This window comes from Helianthus annuus, chromosome 1 (genome assembly GCF_002127325.2).
Source record: "Helianthus annuus cultivar XRQ/B chromosome 1, HanXRQr2.0-SUNRISE, whole genome shotgun sequence".
Classification (NCBI taxonomy): domain Eukaryota; kingdom Viridiplantae; phylum Streptophyta; class Magnoliopsida; order Asterales; family Asteraceae; genus Helianthus; species Helianthus annuus.
In genome coordinates, this window is record NC_035433.2 from 103,456,211 (window position 1) to 103,478,359 (window position 22,149).

Here is a 22,149-nt window from a genome sequence, read left to right on the forward strand (position 1 = left end):
ATTCCATTGTACTGGCTATACCTAGGATCCTACGTATAATGGTAGACGTACCATACATCCGTTCCTAAGCCTTCTAACGTTTCCACGTTAGCTAAGGTTTTGGCATGTTCATGTCACTAAGTTTGGATAGTCGCCAGTTAGGGCCATACTCCAGTTTACACACGATCCTTGGGCTTGTCCCCAGTTATCCTTGGGCTTGTCCCCAGTTGCTAACTTTTATCTTATATTGGCTTAGTCCCAAGTTATATTCTATTTCAGGTCTTTGAAGTTAAACAGCTAAGGATCCTTGATCCTTACTTCTTACTAATGTTTGTCTTATGGTTATCCTGGTTATAGTATTAAGGGTTGGGATCCTAACTTGGATCCTCAGGTATGATCCTTAACTATTTTGATTTTATTCATTCTTTATTTGAATAACCCTTGTACTTTGACAACTGAACTTATGATCCTTAAAATATATTACTTTTTGGAATTTTTCAACTATAGGATATTTGATCCTGGATTATATCCTAAATATTTTCTATCTAATTTGTTCAGCTTTTCTTATTTAGACAAGTGTGTATCAAAACAATTGAGAATTAAAATGGTGTATAAGGATAACAACACAAGATAAGACAAAAAAGATTAAAGTTATTTTATTAACAAAAGATTAACCATCAAAAGTTGTCAAAATTGCCAACCCACGTTTCTACCAGCAAAACGTGGCCCGTCCACATGGGTTGGCAACGGGTGTCCATTGTTTATGCGGTCTTAGCATGCAGGGAATAAAAGGCGGCAGGATCACAATGGCTTCATCCCCCAAACAGAGGACCCCTCCACCATTTGTAATCCTACCTATTGTCCAAAGGATCCTGGATCCTTAACCCTAAAACTATTGTTTAAGTACAAACCAACCATTGTTTAACAAAAACTACCATCAAACCTAAAAAAATGGGCTCCGGCTATGTCTAGAAGTGTCCATCATTGCCCATTGCTGCAGCCTACACCTTCGCTGCATCATCACCTCCAGCTCCACTAGCTTCACCACCATGATCCTTGTCATTGCCTCCAGCCTCGATCGTCAGGATCTCCTCAGCCTCCTCCTCGTCATCTAGCTCAGCCAGCCTTGCCTTCCAGCCTTCCACATCCCAGGTGCCCCTATCGAAGTCGGGATCCTGAGCTTCCAAGGCCATCTGCAATTTGGTCTTATACATCGCTATAGCAGCAGGGACTTTAGCATCCTGGGTGATCTCATGCTTCTTGTAATCAGCATTGATTAGCACCTTGGCCGTCTCATTTTTGGCATTTTGGAGGTCTTTATGGAGGTCGGCAATCTTAAGATCCTTGAGCAAGGCGACCTGTTGGAGGTCAGCAATCTTCCTGTCCTGCTCCTCAACATTCCCCACGTAGTCTTCGATCTCGGCAAATTTCTGCAAAGAAGAAAGAACAGTTCAAGACCAGGTGATCGTCAAATAAGCTGGATACCAAAGCAGGGACAGTGATCCTTACATCATTGAAGTATTCGAGGAATTGGTGGCGGATCAGAGGCAGACCTTGCAGATCCTCAGCTTCAGAGGCTTTTCTTTTCTTGCCTCCCTTCCTTTGGAGGGTGCCTTGGGAATCGAAGCAGTTGGGCTAGCAGGAAGCTTTTTCTTGGTGGATCGCACGTTATCCAGATCGGTCACGCTGAACTTGGAGGCAGATTTTGAAGCTTTTCCAGCACCTGCACAATCAAAGCAAGATAAGTATCCTTATCCTATTTCTATTTAACTATTTATTCAAATCTTTAACTATACGAAAACCAGGATACTTACTTGACATGGTGACTGAGCCTGAGGATACCTCTTGTGAATCCTGGGTGATTGTCTTGAATGATCTTGTTTCAGGACTGAGTCTTCTAAAGGCAGCAAGCCTTTCTTTGGTAGCAGGAGATGGTATGAGGTGTGAAACAGTAACAGCTGCATAACATAAAACAGAAGGGAATTAGTGATCCTATAACAACAGCAAAATTATCTGGTGATCCTTCTCAGGATCCTCTATCTTACCATGGGTGGACCACTCCCTGGGTAGATCCTTTCCGTTTGGAATAGAGTCTCTTCTGACGAAAAATAAGCGTCGCTTCCAATTTGTATCGTTTTTGGTAGCTTTGAAAATAGGATGTTCTTCACCAGGTTTACGTTTAAACAAGTATCGGTGGGATCCAAAGGTAGTGAGATCATACATCTCGGCCAACTCTGACATTCCTAGGTCAATCCCCTCCTGCTCAATGATCCTCTCAAGGGTATACAAAACCCTCCAGATCATTGGCATAGCTTGGATATAAGAAATGCCAGTAAGAGAGAAGAAGGATTGGGTAAAGGCTGGAAAAGGATAGGTATAGCCTATGGTGAACGGGGTAACGGGAAAGGCAATCCAAGTTTCAGAAACATGATCACTCAAAGCAGTGGGATCAAAGGATTTGAATATGGTGTTCGCTGGGAAGCAATAGCGGATTCTATCAATCTGTGGATCAGTGAAACAACAGCGTTCTTTTGCGGAATCTTTGATGATCCCTTGGCTTTTCAGAGGGCTGTTCTTCTGGTGATCCTTAGCGGGAGAGTTCCGGAGCATCATTTTCGACGAGATGATGGTAAAAGAAGTAAAACAGAGTAAGAGAAGGAAGGAGAGGAAAAGAGAATACCTGATTGATGTTCGGATGAGAATTTAAAGGGAGTTTCTCTTGGATTTAAATGCAAATTGATCCTATCTCTAACTCATATTTATAATGATGAATTTGCAGGGTAAGTCACCTCAGTGACGTCAGGATTGCAACGGATAGTTCGATTCTAACGGCTATATATCCGTTAGTTTGTTGCGGATAAGATCGATAAAATACAACTCGTTTATTTACATAATTACTCCTCATATTTTGGGGGCAATTGTTAGGGGAGGATTTCCTAATGACCTGTGATCCTCAAGTATTATCCTGTTTGGTGATCCTTACTTCTGTGACAGATAGTGATCCTCAGAAGTGCTTCAGGATCAGGATCATGGATCATCCTAAGGATCCTTATACTAACGATTGTTCACTTTGAATTCGTATTGTTTTACAGGAGTACCGGCTTGGACTTGGTCATGGCGATATTCCTGGAGCATATTCCCTTCAATTATGCACGTGCTTGACCATTATGAACGTTGTGGAGAACGTGGGGAGAAGGCACGAAATGCGGACAGTTAGTTAGGCTAGTTATTTTCTATTTTTAAAGGGGATAGCGAGCTATTATTAGAACACTTGGCTATTTTTTGGCTACACACACTCGTACAACTGCACTCATCAGCTCACGGCGAAACACTTAGCAATTTTCATACATCTCTACACGATACACTATAGTGATCCTTGTACCTAGCTCGCTATCATCCGAAGTTGTAAAAGAATTATTGTTTAATTTGAGTTGGTGATCGGTAGTTTCCATCACCCGAGGTTTTTTATACCGGAGATCATTCATTGATCAAGGGCTTTTTCCTCGTATAAATCTTTGTGTCACCTCGCATCATACCACGTATCAGAGAGTTTGGTTGCATTATCCTTGTCTGATTTTTGACCAAAACAGTTATTATATATCTATACTACTTTAATAAGGATATGTGAAGGACAAGATGGTAATTGAACAAGGTGTTGAAAAAACACTTAATGCACAATGTACAAGATTTAAAGCATAAGAAAACACAAACTTTTTACCCCTTCAACTTATTCATCATCAACCGTTCATCTTTTTCACTTTTTCACACGGATCATGATCTGGACGACTGATATTCACTTCACACGGATCGCCATTTCGATTCCCTCCTCTCTCACAACTCACATCTCACAAACTTCATCAGACTTTCTCCTCTCTTTCTCTCTCTTTCTTTCAGGTCATTGCCGGCTGTTTTTCTATCTTTATCGCGAACTTAAAGGTATATTTTTAAGATAAACTGATCAATTACGAACTGTTTTTTCATTAATTCAACTCATAGTTGCAGTTGTGAACTTGTGATGCAGATTTCGTGGCTTGATAACGCGATTATGAGTTTTTAGCGGTTTTGTTGATTATTGCAATTCAATGTCGGGATCACTTGATCGATTTGTAAGGCCCTGTAAGCGTTTAGTTCTATTATTTGATTATGTTGTTAATAAATAACAATGTAATTTTAGGGTTTCATCACAGTTAGGTTATAGTTTTGTTATACAACTTGAATCGCTGTATAATTTTGTATATATTTTTTTGTATGTTCTGGTGTTTTGTGTATTCTGTATTATGTTCTTGAATTTTGATGTCATTTCATGATATGTTGTAGTGGTTCTTTAATGTTTAGAACTACGGTTTTTGTTTCTTGAAAACCCAATTAATGGAAATTTACTGATAGAGCGCGGGTCGAAGCGATTGCGGGCAGAGCATGTACATCAACCAGAGTTGATACAACCGGGTCAAGAAACATCCAGCGGTGGCACCACCTTCTCAACTATGACACTAATTTGGGAAGCTTAAGATTCTGTTTTGTTTTTTTGTTTATTTTATATTCATTTGCAAGCTGATTGTTCGAAATATTTGAAATAGGTTATCAGGCTGCAAACCCACCATCTAAGAACATGTATGGAGAAGTAGATTTGACATTATCTGCTTCAGCTCTTTCTGTCAATACCACATTATCTGGCCCTTCAGTTTGTAAATTTGACACAGTCCTGGGTCTTTTGGACACAAAAAAAATCCAGACTGGGATAAAGTTATCTTAGATCATATATTTGATCAGGTACCAACTAGCGTACTGTATGCTCTTTGTGCTTTATTCATCATTTCCACGTGGCTATATCTTGACAGTGATATGCGTAGGTAGAACCAGAAAATGACAAAGTTCATGAAGATATTAGTAAGAAGTGGCCTCTTTCCATGCTTAGAAGGTACACTTCAATAGAAAACCGATTACAAGTAGATAAATGAGAACGACATAAACACATACATATTGCTGAAACCGTAACACATAAGGTGGTTATGTAACGTCATAATCGCGTTCCTCCCGCTATATTTGCAATGCACTACATACATGAGCTTATTATAGACATCTATATACATATATATGTATGCTCATAACTACAAAACATAGTGAGTCGTGGAGGTTAATGGTGTAATTATGTTTGCAGGTACATCTACTTTGTAAACGGATATTTTAGGCCAATTCTATCTAAATGAAACAACTTGCATATGGTCTTCAGACCCGTATTTGTATCCACGCCTCTATGGATGATTCAAAAGCTTAGTCTCTACTACCAGGTCGATTATAAATTTAATTTATATTAAAACATCTAAGTGGTCGATATGGTTACTTGTACAAGGATTGGTACTTTGATACCAACTTCAAATGAGGTAAATTAATAGTTATTTTTTATGTCTTTTTGAATTTATATAATTTGGGGAGGAGGTAGATCATGTTTCAGTTTGTTTTTGTAATGTTGAACCTCAAAACCATATACTTCTATATAACGACAATGTTAACCCCGGTTATGCAAATTAGGCGGGCAGGCACAATTGGGCAACAGACCTACCTAAACAAGTTTAAGTTGAAAAATATAGAAATATTTTGTTATTGGTCGGCTTGGGTCAGGACACTTCTGAAACTTTTTTTTTTAATAAATACGAATGACTACTTCTGTTAAATATGCTTATGAAAACTATCTCATGTTTTAGGAACGAAGAATCGCCTGGAACTTGAGGGTTGCACCTTATGGAGTCATGGGTCATGGCTGAGTGACAAGTTAAATGAGAAGGAAATGACTTATAAGCTTTGTATATCTATGCATTTGAACTTTTTTATAGTTAAACCAAATGTTTCATTTCAGGGAATCATATTTATCACTTGGTAATGAATCGTTAATTGAAGACGAGAGAAATAGACGGGTGCAGAAGGAGCTGTTGTTTGTTACCTTGAGCATCATCTTGGTGACCGTAGTTCGTTCGCTGGGACTTCCAATGATTATGCCATCGTTAGCGATAACAATCCTTTTAACTTCATCACTAGGTAATAGGTATAAGTTTTCTTATTTTAAGCCCTAATTTTGATTTGCATTTGCTATGGATTACATTTATATCGACTGATATGCATTAACTGTAACTGAATGTTATTAGTAGTCTATTTTACACTTGGTTGTTTTTTTTTTGTTATTAACTATTGTGTGTGCATTTTGTTAATTTTGATTAGGTTTCATGTTACACAAATTTATTATTTCATGATTTAGAATGGTCATGTAGGTCTGTAAACCTGAATTATTATGTATTATTTTTGGGCTTGGTCCATTTAATAACAGCCCTCATAAATACAATTGTTTTGTTTATGGGGAAATTTCTATTACGGGTCAAACTGCCTAATTAGCTGTAGGGGCATTTTGGGTAATTTTTATATAACTAAAAAGGAGCTAGGTCATTTCGAAATAACTAATTTAGAAAGGCCCAAACTATCTACACACTTGGTGTGTAGATAGTCACCCCAAAAAGGTGGTTTTTGTCCTTATATGCACACCCTGCAGTGTCGAACTGTGTCCAAAACGTGGCGTTTTGGTCCGGTTAACCAGATAAAGATTGACGGGTGTCTGACGGGTCTGTCGACCGGACCAAAACGCCGAGCTTTGGCCGTGTTTTGGTCATGCAACCAGACCGGGTGTCAGTCTTTTGTCTGGTTGACAGGACCAAAACGCGGCCAAAGCTCGACGTTTTGGTCCGGTCAACAGACCCGTCAGAAACCCGTCAGTCTTTTTCGGTTACCCGGACCAAAACGCAGCATTTTGGCCACAATTCGACACTGCAGGGTGTGCATATAAGGACAAAAAACACCTTTTAATGTGTGTAGATAGGCAAATGGGTGTGCCAATAGGTACACCCTTTAGAAACCATTCAAAATATATAGAAGATGAAACTAATTTTCTTAAAAGTGTACTTTCATTTGCAAAAAGACAAGAAGATGAGCCTACATATGAGTTAGAAAATGGAGCGGAGCAACAGCAGTAGAATAGTCTAGATTAGCCATTGATGACTTTTGAAGGTGCAGCTGCAGATAAATAGGTCTATGGTTTGGTGCAATAGTTTACTAAATTTTTTTTCCAGATATATGCATATATAACGGGTGAGCCGACTTGTTTGTACTTGTATGATCTTTAAATGTTTTTTAAGTGACTTCTACCATTGTGACTTCTACCTGTCTGTTGTTAATTCATGTGGTGTTGTAGGCTGAACAAAATCAAGAAATTGCTAAGATATCGTACTATGCTTCGTCGTCAGAACAGCTCAGGTACGAGGGAAAACTGTCTACCTACAGTACTCCAACCGGCAAGAAATTGTGAACAACAAAACATCTGCAGCTGTTGCTGGAAATGTACTTTTGGTAACCATTGATGGTAATGATACCCGCTCTATCAGCATTATATTTCTGAATTTTGTCTCTTCATTGTTGTCTATTAAGTAGTGCTTGCATAGAAGCCTGTTTGAAATCGCGTTTGTACAACTTTTGAGAAGACAGCTGGATTTCAGGTGTGTTCAAGATTTTACTTTCAAGCGTGACCGCATTAGAAAGTATATTTAATTATTACTATATATATGCATTTCAGGCGCTGGTACAGTTTACTGATTCGGAAACTGCTACTTCTGCGAAGGATGCTCTTATTGCTTTGCTTTTTCAGGTTGCAATTTCCTCTGAAAGTGGTATATGGCTAAGAACCAAGCCGTAGATTTTCATTGAATAGTAGTAATGTTTCTAAAATTGACGAGTCTGACCCATTTACTAAAAGTGATGAGTTTAACCCGTTTACTAAAGTAGCTCATTATGACCTGTTTGTTTCAAATGGTAACCTTGACCCATTTATTATAATAAGTGTGACCTGTTTATGATAGTTGCTAATTCTGACCCATTTATTAATTATTTTTTTAGTTGGTCCGGTTAATCATTTTAACCGATTAGGTTAATTAACCGGATATTTTGGGTTATTAGCCGGTTATTTTGCCTTTTTATTTTGAATTTTTCGTTTTTTTTTTTTGTTAATTGGTCCATTGGTTAAAAAACTGGTTAATAACCGATTCTTGTACTAAGTACTTATAACTGGTTACTAACCTACGGTTAAAAATAACCACTAACTGGTTATTCCTAAATTGGTTATTAAAGGTTACAATTACGATTAATTAACTGGTTATTTTGTGCACCTCTACCAGAGACTGAAAAAAGATGCACTGTGGATAGGCACTTAGGTGGCGTCGATGGGAACAAACAAAAGCAATGGAACTGGAAACGTGGTCCTGCTTCTTTTCTTGAAATTACGGAGTATAATTGGCTGAGAAGAGATATGGACGTTATGGCTTTGGCTGAAGTTAACGATAAGTGGGTTTGGATCGAGACTAACTTATATGAATTTTTAATTTGTACTGTCAAGAGAATGCTTTCCAAAAGGAACGATTATTGCGGTAACTACGTGTTAGAATGGTGCAAGTGGTTACCGTTGAAGTGTATTGTTTTCGTGTGGAGAGCCGAAATGGAAAAAAATGCGACGGGAGCGGCTTGTATAGACTTAAATATTAATGTGGAAGTCTCAAACTGCCCATTTTGTGATTACAGCGATGAAACAGTGAGTCACTTGTTTTGCTCATGTATGATTGCTTCGACGATTTGGCTGCACATTAGTAGATGGTGTAAAATAGCTCTCTTTGTCGTAAGCTCGGTTAGAGATATCCTAGAGTTGCAGAATCTTATGCGCTTGACAGGATTGGTTAAGAACGTCTTTCATGGAATTTTGATCGTCGGATGTTGGTGTTTGTGGCGGGCTAGAAACAGTCTCAGATTCGAGAACAAAGAAGTGCAGGTGGAAGAAATTATTAGAGAAATTAAATCGTTGGGTTATTTTGAATTAGCATTAAATTAAAAGGAATGACCGTTTTGTGGTCCGATTGGTGTAATTTTGTATATATGTAATCCGGTTTGGTGTGTGTCTGCCCTGTTTTGTGAGTTGGAGCTTTTTAAGAAATATGTTAAAAAAAAGAATAATGCTTAAATTAGCACGTATCAAATACCAATCCCTTCAAAAGAATGTCTCTAATCACCGTGACTTTGACATTAAAGTGTTGACTTTTAATTTGTATCCACTTCATCGTAGTCAGCTACTTCAACTTTATTTGTGACATTCTGTCATAAATTTTGTCAATCCTGATTGGACTTTGAAGAAGATCCAATGGTTCCTCGCTCCTAAATGTTGTTACTCCAGCATGAAACTGCCAATATAGCTTGCACTAGCTTCCTCTTGAACTACTGATATGACACACGCTTATGGACTTTAAAAAGATTGTTAATGGAGAAAGCGAAATATGGACGATTTTACACCATCTTGATAGTGTTGATATCAAACACCAAATCATTCATGTTCCTTTCAGCCTTTGTGAATTTCACCTCATCCATATATTTTAATAGAAAAACGAGCAACGCGTGGGTCCCTACTCACCAACCTAAGTGATATTTTTCAAACCGAACCGCCTCGTACATAGCCCTAAACTCACCAATCTAAGTGATATGTTTCCCGCCGCATCGCGCGGGCAAACGACGGATAAACTAACGGTAAACGAGTATCCTATTGTAAATTGCCACTCCCGCCGCATCGCGCGGGTAAGTGACTAGTATATATATATATATATATATATATATATATATATATATATATTTATGTTACACCATATAAACGAGCATTTAATTCTCTTTAATTTGAGTATATTATTCCAATATTTTTTAATTAAAAAATTGATAAGTTACGTAATTAACAGTGTCTAAGGGTGAGTAAAAACTAAATCGTTAACCGAAACTGAATGGAAATCAACCAAAAATTGAGTTAACTGAAAACTGATTAACCGAAACACGAATTAACCAAAAACGGTTATCAATATTTTTGTACCCTTATTTAACAAAAATTAACTGAACTGAACCATTCATATTTCCATATATTTCTTGCTTTTATACCATTCGGTTCATGTATTTCATATTTATAACCCCATTTTATGTATTTATATCTCCATTTATGTACTTGTACATTTATTTCATGTATTTATACCTAAAATTCATGTATTTCTAATTAAAAGTTTTAGCCCAAGTTTGGTTTTGACTATTAACAGAAACTAAACAAATCAAACAAAAAACCATCGATCTAGCTGAATAAACCAAATCGATTAATTGAAAACGAAGTGGATAATAAAATGGACTAATCGATGGCATCGATTTCGTTTGAGGATAATTATCTAACCAACCAAAACCGGTTATGGGTGAGAAATAACTAAATCGTTAACCTAAAGCAAATAAAAAATCAACAAAAAAACAGAATTAACTAATAACTAAAAACCAAATTAACCAAAAACCGGTTATCAATTTTTTTTTTGTACTCTCGTTTAACCAACATTAGCTGAACTGAACCAAACCGAATCATTCATATTTTTATATATTTCTAGCTTTTATACCTCCGATTCATATATTTCATATTTTATATCTGCATTTCATATATTTATACTTTCATATCATGTATTTATAACTCAATTTCATATATTTCTAAGCAAAATTTTTAGCTCAAGTTTGGTTTTCACTATTAACTGAAATTAAATGAACCGAATAAAAAACCGTCAATCTAATCAAATAAACTGAAGTGATTAAAGGAAAACAGATTGGTTAATAAAATAGACTAACCGATGACTTTGGTTTCGCCTTCGGTTGAGTATAATAACCGAACTGACTAAAGCATGCATATCACACTATAAGTGATTACCCGATTAATTCGCTTTTGATGTATATCTATCACAATGACGCTACAATAAATATTATGTGAATAAGAAAGCTACCAAAAACGAGTATCGCAATGCGATGTGTCATTCCCGCCGAATCTTGCAGGCATCCTGCTAGTATACACACACACACACACACACACTAGATGGGTGTTTGAACAATGCGATAATGCAACGGAGAACACAAACACTTATAATCACATAGCATATTATATATTTTTTTTAATTTAAAAACAAGGTAGCAATCATATACTCAAATTAAAGAAAATAAAACATTTTTTTATTATGCAATTCCTTTAAAGCAATATTAAGTTATACCGTTTAAAAATCGTGAAGTAAGTTGGTTTAAAAGTCAACAATATGTTTTAGAGGATTGTACGATATGCTTTAAAAGTTGTAATTACTTAAAGTCTTAAGAATACGTAAGATTCTATTTTTTTGTCCTCCTTATATGTATTCGAGGGGTGCCCGCATAATGCAGCGAAGAACAAAGACACCGGTAGTCTGGTAACATGTTACTTTTTTTTATTAGAAAACTTTAGTAGTATCATACTTGAATTAAAGAAAATAAAATGCTCGTTTTTATGATGTAGTTTAAAAAAGAATATTAACATACGAGAATGAAATGATCATTTAAATAACATGAATAAAGTTGGTTTAAAAGTCAATAATATGTTTTAAATAATTATATCATATGTTTTAAAAGTTGTTACTTTGTTGGATCTGAGAGTGTGTGTTTATGTGTGTTTTTGATAAAAATAATTAAACAAATAAGAAATTCATTAAAACATACAATAATAAACACATCAATCAATACACAAGATTTGGGAAATGATTGTCAAATGATTCAATTATATTAAAATGATTTAAGAACAATCAAGGTGCAATTCACTCCCCCTCACCAGGTGCACTCTCTCTCTAGATTCTTTAATTAGATGATATTATATTCAGCTACAAGAGTTGTTAGGATTACATCGTGTGCTGTTCTATTTATAGAGGAGAGAATTGTTGTTAACGTCACCATGAAAACGACCATAAACAACCTATTAAATTATGTAACTACCAACAGATTGCAAAACTGCTGGACAATTGGAATAAAAGAATTGTTATATTGATACTACTGGAAATACTAGGTATAGCTGGGAGACCATAACCTGCTGGTAGATTTCCAACACTTTTGGAATCAAGTACTTCTGTCTTCTATGTTGACTTTATTGATCAGCACTTGTCTTCAACTATTGACTTGTTAACCCAACACTTTGTCTTCAGTTGTTGACTTGTGGACCTGTTTTGGTCAAAAATCTGATTACGGATAATGTAACCAAACTTCGAATGTGAGGTAGAGTGTTTGATATGTTGAACAATTGAATGAACAAGTATGTAATGTAAATGACAATGAACACGGAGATTTATACGAGGAAAAAGCCCTTGATCAATAAATGATCTCTGGTATAAAAAACTTCGGGTGATGGAAACTACCGATCACCAACTATATTGCACAAAGAGATTACATCTTTGGATGATATTGAGCTTATTACAAGAGAGATCTAATGTGTGTTTGAGAGCTGTGTTCAAGACAATATGTATGCGAGTGTGTGTAGTGTCAAACTGTTAACTTCTCAAGCTCAATACCTTGTTAAAATATCTAAGATATCCTAACTAACTATCCAAAAATTAAGCTAGCCATCCACGATCATCATTAACGGTCACCAACCTCATGCACGTGCATAAAGGGAAGCATATTCCCCGATATTCCAAGTTAGAACAAGCTAAGTCCACTCGTAACATACCTGCAAAATGAAGATAATAACATAGGAAACAATCGTTAGTTGGTTAGAACAATAATAATGATCCGGGATCCTCAGTCTTCCTGCACCATGTACTAAGGATCAGTGATCCAGGCTGACCTAAGGATATATGATCCAATCGGATAAGTCATATTTTATTGAATTCGGACTAGTCGTTGCAAGTGGATTATAGCCGTTACAATCCTGATGTCAGCGAAGTGACTACCTTCAACAAACATGATTATAAATAGGGTAGAGATAGGAATGAGATCTCCCATTTAAGATCAAGATTTCTCATTTAAATCCTCACCAGGAGACTAATCAGGTAACCTCTTTCTCCCTTCTCTCTTCGAATTCCATTCTCAATCATCTTCTTCTCGCCATAACCATGACCAAACTGATGATCTGATCCTCTCCAAGTAAGGATCACGAGCGAAACAGCCCACCAAAGAGTCAAAACCTGCTGAGAGACCCCCCCCCCCAAGAGCTCAGTCGTTTCACTGATCAGAGATCGATCAGTTACATCCCTATTTTCCGGAGGGTACCATTTTTAGGCCCTTCAACTCTTCATTGAAAAGTAATTGTGTATCCAACACTTGGGTTTGTTTTCCTGCTACCCCCTTTCAAATAGGCTTTTCATATCCATTCCCAGCGTTCACCCAAAGCTTCTTCACTTATACCGGATTGTGTTACAACCAATGGATGCCCGTGTTATGGAGAGTCTTGTATACCCTTGAGCAGATCGTTGCTAAAGAGGGCCTTAGCCTTGGTCTCACCAAACTCCATCACCTGTACAACCCTGTTAGCCATGGATCCCATCGATTCCTCTTCAAAGCCATGCCTCAGCATCCCCATCCACTCCTCAAAACCACAAAAAATGACACAAACTGGAGAAACCAGTTCTTTTTTGTCAGGAGAGACTCCATTCCCAATGGGAATAGTATTCCAAAAAAGTGGAATTTGAAGGGTAGGATATAGGATCCTTAGGATAGGACTATAGAGAATTCCTTTCTTCTTAAAAAGGATAACGGATCCTTAATTTTCTTATCTGTGCAGTAACCAACTTTGGTACTTTCACGGACACTCCTACCATAGCCAAAAGAGTTACTGCTTTTTGGGCCCTGGATTCAACTGTCAGAACATTTCATCTAGAGATCAAAGATTTAGAAGAAGCCACATCTGCCTCCTACACCATGTCCAATAAGTATCCATGTATATGTATATAAATGTTAAATAAAAATAAAATATGAATACTTATCTAAGTTTTATCCTTGTAGGTGCTGCCAAATCCTCTTCTAAGTCTGCTACCAGATTTTCCCTAAGAGAGGTTGAGGGCATCATGTCTCCCTAATCCATCAAAAAGGAGCTAGCCACAGGCCCAATCCAGACGGAGGTCAAAAGCATGACCACCCATACCAAGTCTGGGACCAATAGGAAGAAGACAAGTGAACCCTCTTGTGATGCTCCCCACATTGAACAGCAGATTTGTGATTTCATCTCCGAGGTAAGGATCACTGATTCTCAATTCTTGAACTCATTTTAAGGACCACCGATCCTGACTGTTATCCTTTATTGCTTGTAGAAACTTGTTGAAATCCATGCCATCCAGAGCAAACGCCTAGCTGAAGCGAAAGAGGGTCTGATGGACCTTCAGGCCATGGCTGCTGCCAAAGACAAACGGATCTCCCAGCTGGAGAAAGAGGTGAAGGCTTTGGAGAAGCAAGTCTTGGTTGCTGAAATCAAGGCTAATAAGGATCGGCTGGAGATCACTAAGGAGGCCAAAGTCTCTGCTACTATTGACATCCTGAAGGCCAAACTCAAGATGGTGCGCGACCTTTAGTTGTCCCATTCTACTTTCTCTCCTTCTTCATCTCTCTCAACAACAAAAGCAGATCCGGTTCCTAATCCTAAATGGAATGTATTGCTGAACCATACCCCGTAGTTCTTCTGGCAACAGCAAAAGTTGTAAAAAAAACAGCACCAATAATGTTTCTCTAAGATTCATAGAAGAACCAAGTGGGGCTTCGCCAAGTCCCACCCTGAGAGTAGACACTCAAGTGCAGGGAGAAGAGTACGGGTTATTGTCCCCAAGTGCAGCGTGGTGGTGGTAGGATGTGGTGGTGGTGGCGGCAGGATGAGGTGGTGGTGGTAAGATGTGGTGGTTAGGGTTTTAGGGTTAGGAAATTTGGGAAGATAAGTGTATATGCATTTTTTGTTTTATTTATTAAACATTTAAATAAAAACATGAATTGACCAAAATACCCATAAGTGAATAAATTTAACTGAAAATTTTAACCTGGTTAGTACTAAAGGACGTAGAGTGTAACGGGTTTTGCAAATAAAGGATTACGACTATAATTATTGAAGTTAAAGGTTATCTGTTGCAATCTGGTACAAACATAAAGGACGAAAACTATAATTTACCCTTGTTTAAGTTTTGGTTAATTTTAATGTTTAAGCTTAGGATATTAGGATGTAATGTTTAATATCTAATGTTTAGTGTTTCATGTTTTAATGTGTGAATGTGTAATTTTTTATTGTCTTTTATTTTAGTGTTTGATGTTTTAGTGCTAAACTTATATAAAATAACATTAATATTAAACAAACTTAATATTACTCATAAAATACTATAACTAAAACTAAATTACTAAAATAATAAAGCTAAACTACTAATATTAACTACTAATTGAACTTCCATTACGAGTTTCCAAATTTCTAGCTTGGTAAACAGTCTTCTATTAACTCGTTCATATTTAACCATTGTTTCTTCAATAACTTGCTCAACATTTGGTTCTTTCAACTCATCCGTTCGTCCACAGTAAATTTCGTGAAATCTTCCAATTGGTTAAGCCGCTAATGATCTTTGCTTTATGATCCTTACTTTTACGTTTGGTTGGATCACCCATTTCCTCTTCAAACCTCTCCTTAACCTGAAGCCAAAGACCACTCCTAACATTGAGACCCAATGTGTCCTAAATAAGCCTTCGGTACTAACGTGTACAAAAGCTAGACCCAACGCGTACTCCTTATCCTCACCCCAACATTGAGACATTTTTGTAAGTTGTTTGATTTACGGTTTTTTGGGTTTGCATAAGTGTTTTTGAGTTGGGTAATTAACCAATACACCCCGAAGGTAATTATAGTGATTCTGGATATATAAAAACCGGTTCCAATGGTCAAAAAAGTAAATACCTGGTTAAAGTACAATTTTTAACGTTAGTAACCAATTTTGATTTTTTCAACCACCAATTTTGATTTTTCATGGTTGAAACCGGTTCCTACCTGGGGTAAATCAGTTCGAGTAGGAACCGATCTTGTGTAAAGATTTTAGAACTGGGTATGACCAATAAGGTATAAACGCAGTGCCGGCTCAACCATTTTGGTGGCCCAAAGCGAAATAGAAATTTGGGGCTTTTTTTTCCAAATTCCGTTGTCATAAACCCACCTACTTTATTCGAGTGGCAACCAACTATAATAAACTAAAAAGAACTCACAGAGCACCTAATTAATATACAAATAATAAGAAATAAGCACCTAATAAAAAATTTAAGAAGAAAGAGTTTAGCAAAATGCTTAAAAGAAACAATTAACATACACATTTTTTACTAAAAATGGAGGCCTTGTATGGTTGGTGGCCTAAAGCTAGGGCTTGAGTATAAGTGCCCTAAGGCCGGCTCTGTATAAACAGGCATGTAGCGGTTACTCCTACTACAGGGTAGGAACTGGAACCGGTCCCGGCGGTTCCACCGGGTCAGGTATGGAACCGGTTTTTTTGTGCACCTCTACTCACAATCACTTTCAAAATATTAAAAAAATTAGAGAGGGTAGGAATCGGAACCGGTCCCGACGGTTCTACCAGGTCAGGTATGGAATTGGATTTTTTGTGCACCTCTACTCACAACCACTTTCAAAGTATTGAAAAAATTAGAGAGGGTTAACAATGTCTTATCAAATTTTCTAATAAACAACAATAGTTACTCTCTCTTCCACTCACAACCATTTACAACCACTCCATACAATATAGAAAACTCACTCACACACACACACACACACACACACACACACACACATATATATATAGGAGAAGGATCCGTTAGGAACCACCATTTATTGCGAGAACCAAGTGTGAACACAACAAAAAATACCTAAAAAATCAGAAAACACTCAATCTTTTTTTAATATTTTTTTCAAAAAAATCGCTATATTTCGTCACCAAAAAAAGTTCAAGTAACAATTATCCATGCACATGTACATATTTATCATTTCTTTGACAAATTCCGTAATACATTACTAATATCAGACAATTGCACTTTCATTTACACTACCATTCATAATACACTCCTTTTTACATTAACAATATTAGAAATGCACATGTGCATCTATATGTATGAACTAGTTATAACATTAACAACACTAGAAATGCACATGTGCATCTATATGTATGAACATGTTATAACGTGTTTTGGTACACCACTTTAAATACACTTTCTCTTTCACATATCATACCATCCATAATACACCACCATTACCTCCAACCATCTGTAATATAATGCCATTATATCCTACCATCCATAATACAATACCATTACCAATATTTCTTTTTATTACATGTACATCAACACCCTTTATACCATCTAAACAACATATTACGTCATCAAGTGACAAATATAATCAAATCATCAACCACTAGATATAACTAACCAAAAAACATGTATATGGGCCTACTTCATCATTTAAAATCACAAACTTTTTGTACCAAAACACGTTATATCATGTTATACATAATGATGCACATGTGCACTTTTAATATTGTTAATGTAAAAAGTAGTGTATTGTGGATGGTAATGTAAATGAAAGTGCATTTGTCTACTACTGGTAATATATTACAGAATTTGTCCAAGAAATGATATATATGCACATGTGCATCCATAGTTGTTACTCAAAAAAAAATAAGTTCTTTTTTTGGTAACGAAGTATAGCGAATTTAAAAAAAAAATAAATCAAAAAAAATATTTTGTGTGTATTTTTAGATATTTTAAGGTATTTCTTTGTGTTCACATTGGTTCTCGCGGTTTTCACAATAAAGGTGATTCTTGCATGAACCCTACTCTCTCTCTCTCTCTCTCTACATATATATATATATATATATATATATATATATATAGAAATATAAACCAACTTGGGTAGCCCAGTTGGCCACCGACACCCACCTCTTCCCAGAGGTATCGGGTTCGAGTCTTGGGAGTGGCATATGTCGCCCAGGGTAAGAACTCGGCAAGGGGAATTCACCGCCGAGCTAGCTTGGTCGGTTAGCGCCTCCCGGAGTGGGATCACTCCGGCGGTTGGGAGGACCTTGCATCGCATCAGCAGATACGGACCGTAAGCTATGGACTCAAGACTGTAGCCTACGTCGGCAATATGGCAGCACGCGTATGTTGACGTGTTATGAGGACTTAATAGGGTTTCAAACCCTAGTTCGTAGACACATCATCTTGGACGAAATTTGGGGATACAAAACACTTTTTAGCACCACATTTACCCATCATTATCATTCTTATCACCGAATTTCAAGATCAAGATCATGAATTCAACCGTTAATCAAGCATTTGAAGATCAATTAAACGAGATGAGCGGCTAAATCTCCTAGTGGTTTCCTCCGGATGGAGGATTCTTGTAAGTAGACTAAGTTATGTGTTTTTGATTGTGTTGAACTTGGTAATCTAAGCATTCGATGCTTTTTATCATGGAATTTGATTGATTGAATTGTAAACGATTGGATTTGCTTTTACCTTAATTTTGATTCATTCAATTCTTAAGAATTCTTGTAATTGGGATATATTTGATAGGGGTTAGGGTTGGTAATTTCAGTTGATCATTCATATGATAACCTTTCATTGTTTTGCAATCAAAGTAAGTAGTCTTTGAATAATCACAATCAATTAACCAAATTATGCAATCATGTCTATGTGATTGTAACCGTCAAACACGTAACTGAAGTGTACTTTGAATCTAAAATTCAGAGGAACCATTGTTTCTCTTATTTTTACAACTTCGTTTTAGTAATTCGTTAGTCTAATCAAACTCAAACAACCAAGATTTACATTTTTGCAATTAGTTTTCAGTACTTGATTCATAACACTTTCCACTAGACCCATCTGGATTCGATACCCTGCTTACCCTAGCTACCTAGGTGAATTAGGTTTTTGCATGACCCTTTCGATAGTCATCATGAGCTTGTCATTTATCATAAGATATACGATCCGAGTCAATTACTTGTTGTAGTATTTGTCCAAGTTGAAAAAAATGTGAGCTCCTTCGTTCGAGTTAGTCATTATTAATCTATAAGTTAGATGTCATAGAAGTATTTGTTAAACATAGGAACAAAATAACGATACTTGTTTTTAAACAACGAAAAAGGCTCATTCACATCATGTAAAAGCATCAGGCTTCTTTGATGTGATTAGAATTGTCATCGCCAATAGAAAAAAGAAAACACAACATAAGTTTAAACCAAAAAAGAAGAAAAAAAAAACAATAAGAAAAATTCACAAATACTAAGGCTCATAGTTTAGTAACATGAGATCAATAAATCATTGCCCGTTGTTTACCTGAAAATCAATAAGCAAAACCCATGTATAAAGATTCAAATAGCATGAGTTATTAACAAGTTGTATATACCAATGGGGTGGTGCTCCATTGGCAAAGGCAAAGCTTTTAAACACCTGAGTTTGGGAGGGGGAAGTCTTGGGTTCAAGTCCCACAGAAGACAGGGATTAAAAGAAAATTTCCATTAAAAAGAAGTAACATGTTTGTGCAAATGCTCGAAACGAATGTAATTATAACAAGGCTTAGATATGGCACGTCTGCAATAAAAATTGTCACGCCATATGACGTGTACCATCATAGCCAAGAAACCCAATCAATATGACTATTCTCAGATAAATACCAAGACATAAACATCAAGCCAGTGAGATATTCTAGAGCTTCAAAACGAATCCAACAACCCAAAAAGCCAAATTTAATGGCCCAAACACCATAAACAAACCCAACAATACAAGAACACCCATTGAATAAACTTTATGTTTTATTTATTAGTTACATAAGTTTGTACACTTAATTAGTAAACATTTACCAAAAATACTATTATATAATTTATTGCTAATCAACGATCACATACACTAATATAATTAAAAATGTTAATTTTTATCTTCATTTTTTGGATCAGAACAACGCGAACGAAGCGCGTTTATTTCAAGATGTAGCTCAACTTGTTTCTTGCTTATGTTGGATATACACTTAGTTAATTCTATGAGCTTGTCATTTATCATAGGATCCAAGTCTATTACTTGTTGTAGAATTTGTCCAAGTTGTTGAAAAACATGAGCTCCTTCGTTCGAGTTAGTCATTATTTACCTATATGTTGGATGTCATAGAAGTATTTATTAAACATATGAACAAAATAAGGATAGTTGTTTTTTAACGACAAAAACACATCATGTTAAAGCATGAGGCTTCTTTGATGTGATTAGAAATTGTCATCGCATATAGAAAAAAAAAACACAACATAAGTTTAAACCAAAAAAGAAGAAAAAAGCAATAAGAAAATGTCACAAATACTAAGGCTCATAGTTTAGTAACATGAGATCATGAAATCATTGCCCGTTGTTTACTTGAAAATCGGTAAGCATAACCCATGTATAAAGATTCAAGTAGAATGAGTTAGTAACAAGTTGTATACACCAATGGGGTGGTGGTCCATTGGCAAAGGAAAAACCTTTAAACACTTGAGTTTGGGAGGGGAAGTCTTGGGTTCAAGTCCCACAGATGACAGGCATTAAAAGAATTTTTCCCTTAAAAAAGTAACATGTTTATGCAAATGCTCGAAACGAATGTAAATATAACAAGGCTTAGATACGACACGACTGCAATAAAAATTTTCACGCCATATGACGTGTACCATCATAGCCAAGAAACCCAATTAATATGACCATTCTCAGATAAATACCAAGACATAATCATCAAGCCAGTGAGACATTCTAGAGCTTCAAAACGAAGCTAATAACCCAAAAAGCCAAATTTAATGGCCCAAACACCATAAACAAATCCAACAATACAAGAACACCCATTAAACAAACTTTATGTTTTATTTATTAGTTACATAAAGTTTGTACACTTAATTAGTAAACATTTACAAAAACATACTATTATCTCATTGATTGCTAATCAACGATCACATACACTAATATAATTAAATATGTTAATTTTTATCTTCAATTTTTGGATCAGCATAACGCGAACGAAGCGCGTTTATTTCAAGATGTAGCTCAACTTGTTTCTTGCTTATGTTGCATATACACTTAGTTAATTATATGAGCTTGTCATTTAACATAGGATCCGAGTCTATTACTTGTTGTAGAATTTGTCCAAGTTGTTAAAAAACATGAGCTCCTTTGTTCAAGTTAGTCATTATTTACCTATAAGTTAGATGTCATAGAAGTATTTATTAAACATAGGAACAAAATAAGGATAGTTGCTTCTTAACGACGAAAAAGGTTCATTTACATCATGTTAAAGCATCAGGCTTCTTTGGTGTGATTAGAGTTGCCGTCGCCAATAGAAAAAAGAAGACACAACATAAGCTTAAACCAAAAAAGAAGGAAAAAAAGAATAAGAAAATTTCAAAAATACTAAGGCTCAGAAGTCTCACTGGTTTCTTATAAATGCCCTCACAGTTTAGTAACATGAGATCATGAAATCATTGACCGTTTACCTAAAAATTGTTGGTGCATACATCTGTCGTCTTCGTTTTGTATCGAGTCTTGTATCTAGATATGTTAGATAAGGGCACGTTGTACGAGAAAATACTAGATTTAAGTGTTAAATAGTGTGATTCCGCTTGAAAGTGGAGACTCCGCTTGAAATGATGTATGACAGTTTCAAGCGAAATCCCATCTAACTGATTCCACTTGAAATGTCATTGTCATGTTCAAGCGGAACCCCAAGCCCTATATATAGCATGTTCAAGCGAAATCTCTGTAACTGTTCATGATTTTCATACCGAGGTGCTGCCAGTTTGTTTTCTGCATGTAATCAGTGTTATATCAATCAGAAAGTGTGTTAAAGTGATTTGCAAGCTGTTTCAAAGTCTGTTTTTTAGTTTCCGCCTCTGAAACAGATAAAAACTTTTCTGAATGACTCGTCCGGGTCATCACACGATCCTACAACTGGTATCAGAGCTCAGGAGGAGGAGTTCTTACCGATACAGCTCAAAATTTCTGTTTTCTACACCTTCTTTTCAAAATTAACAATTTTTCACGGTTAAAATCGGCTCATTTTCTCACATGTTGTGTAAAACAGTGTTTTAACAAACCGTTAAAAGTTTTAGACCAAAATTCAGCTTAAAAATGACTAAAATGGACCAAAGTTGATATACCGCTTGAATGAACATCAGTGATTCCGCTCGAATTGGTGATTTTACTTGACTGATTCCACTTCAGTGTGCTATTCCGCTTGAGTTTTTAAGCGAAATCAGAGATTCCGCTTGAAATTGCAATGATTCCGCTCCAAATTCAACTGAT

General features: G+C 36.2%; 2 long non-coding RNA genes across 10 annotated transcripts; both read left to right on the forward strand.

Annotated features, from left to right (window-relative positions):
* Positions 1–3,782: 3,782 nt before the first annotated feature.
* LOC110872233 lies at positions 3,783–6,015 on the forward strand. 8 transcript variants are annotated; one of them, XR_004892592.1, is made up of 8 exons: positions 3,783–3,915; positions 4,001–4,085; positions 4,366–4,749; positions 4,830–4,897; positions 5,138–5,360; positions 5,509–5,593; positions 5,682–5,748; positions 5,834–6,015. It is a non-coding gene; the product is annotated as an uncharacterized LOC110872233 (long non-coding RNA). The 8 variants fall into 8 exon arrangements; XR_004892591.1 differs by lacking the exon at positions 5,509–5,593; XR_004892590.1 differs by having other exon boundaries at positions 5,682–5,853.
* Positions 6,016–6,029: 14 nt separating this feature from the next.
* Positions 6,030–8,243, forward strand: LOC118492147. Of its 2 annotated transcripts, XR_004892594.1 has the most exons (4): positions 7,010–7,110; positions 7,214–7,514; positions 7,592–7,663; positions 8,190–8,243. It is a non-coding gene; the product is annotated as an uncharacterized LOC118492147 (long non-coding RNA). The 2 variants fall into 2 exon arrangements; XR_004892593.1 differs by having other exon boundaries at positions 6,030–7,514.
* Positions 8,244–22,149: the final 13,906 nt, after the last annotated feature.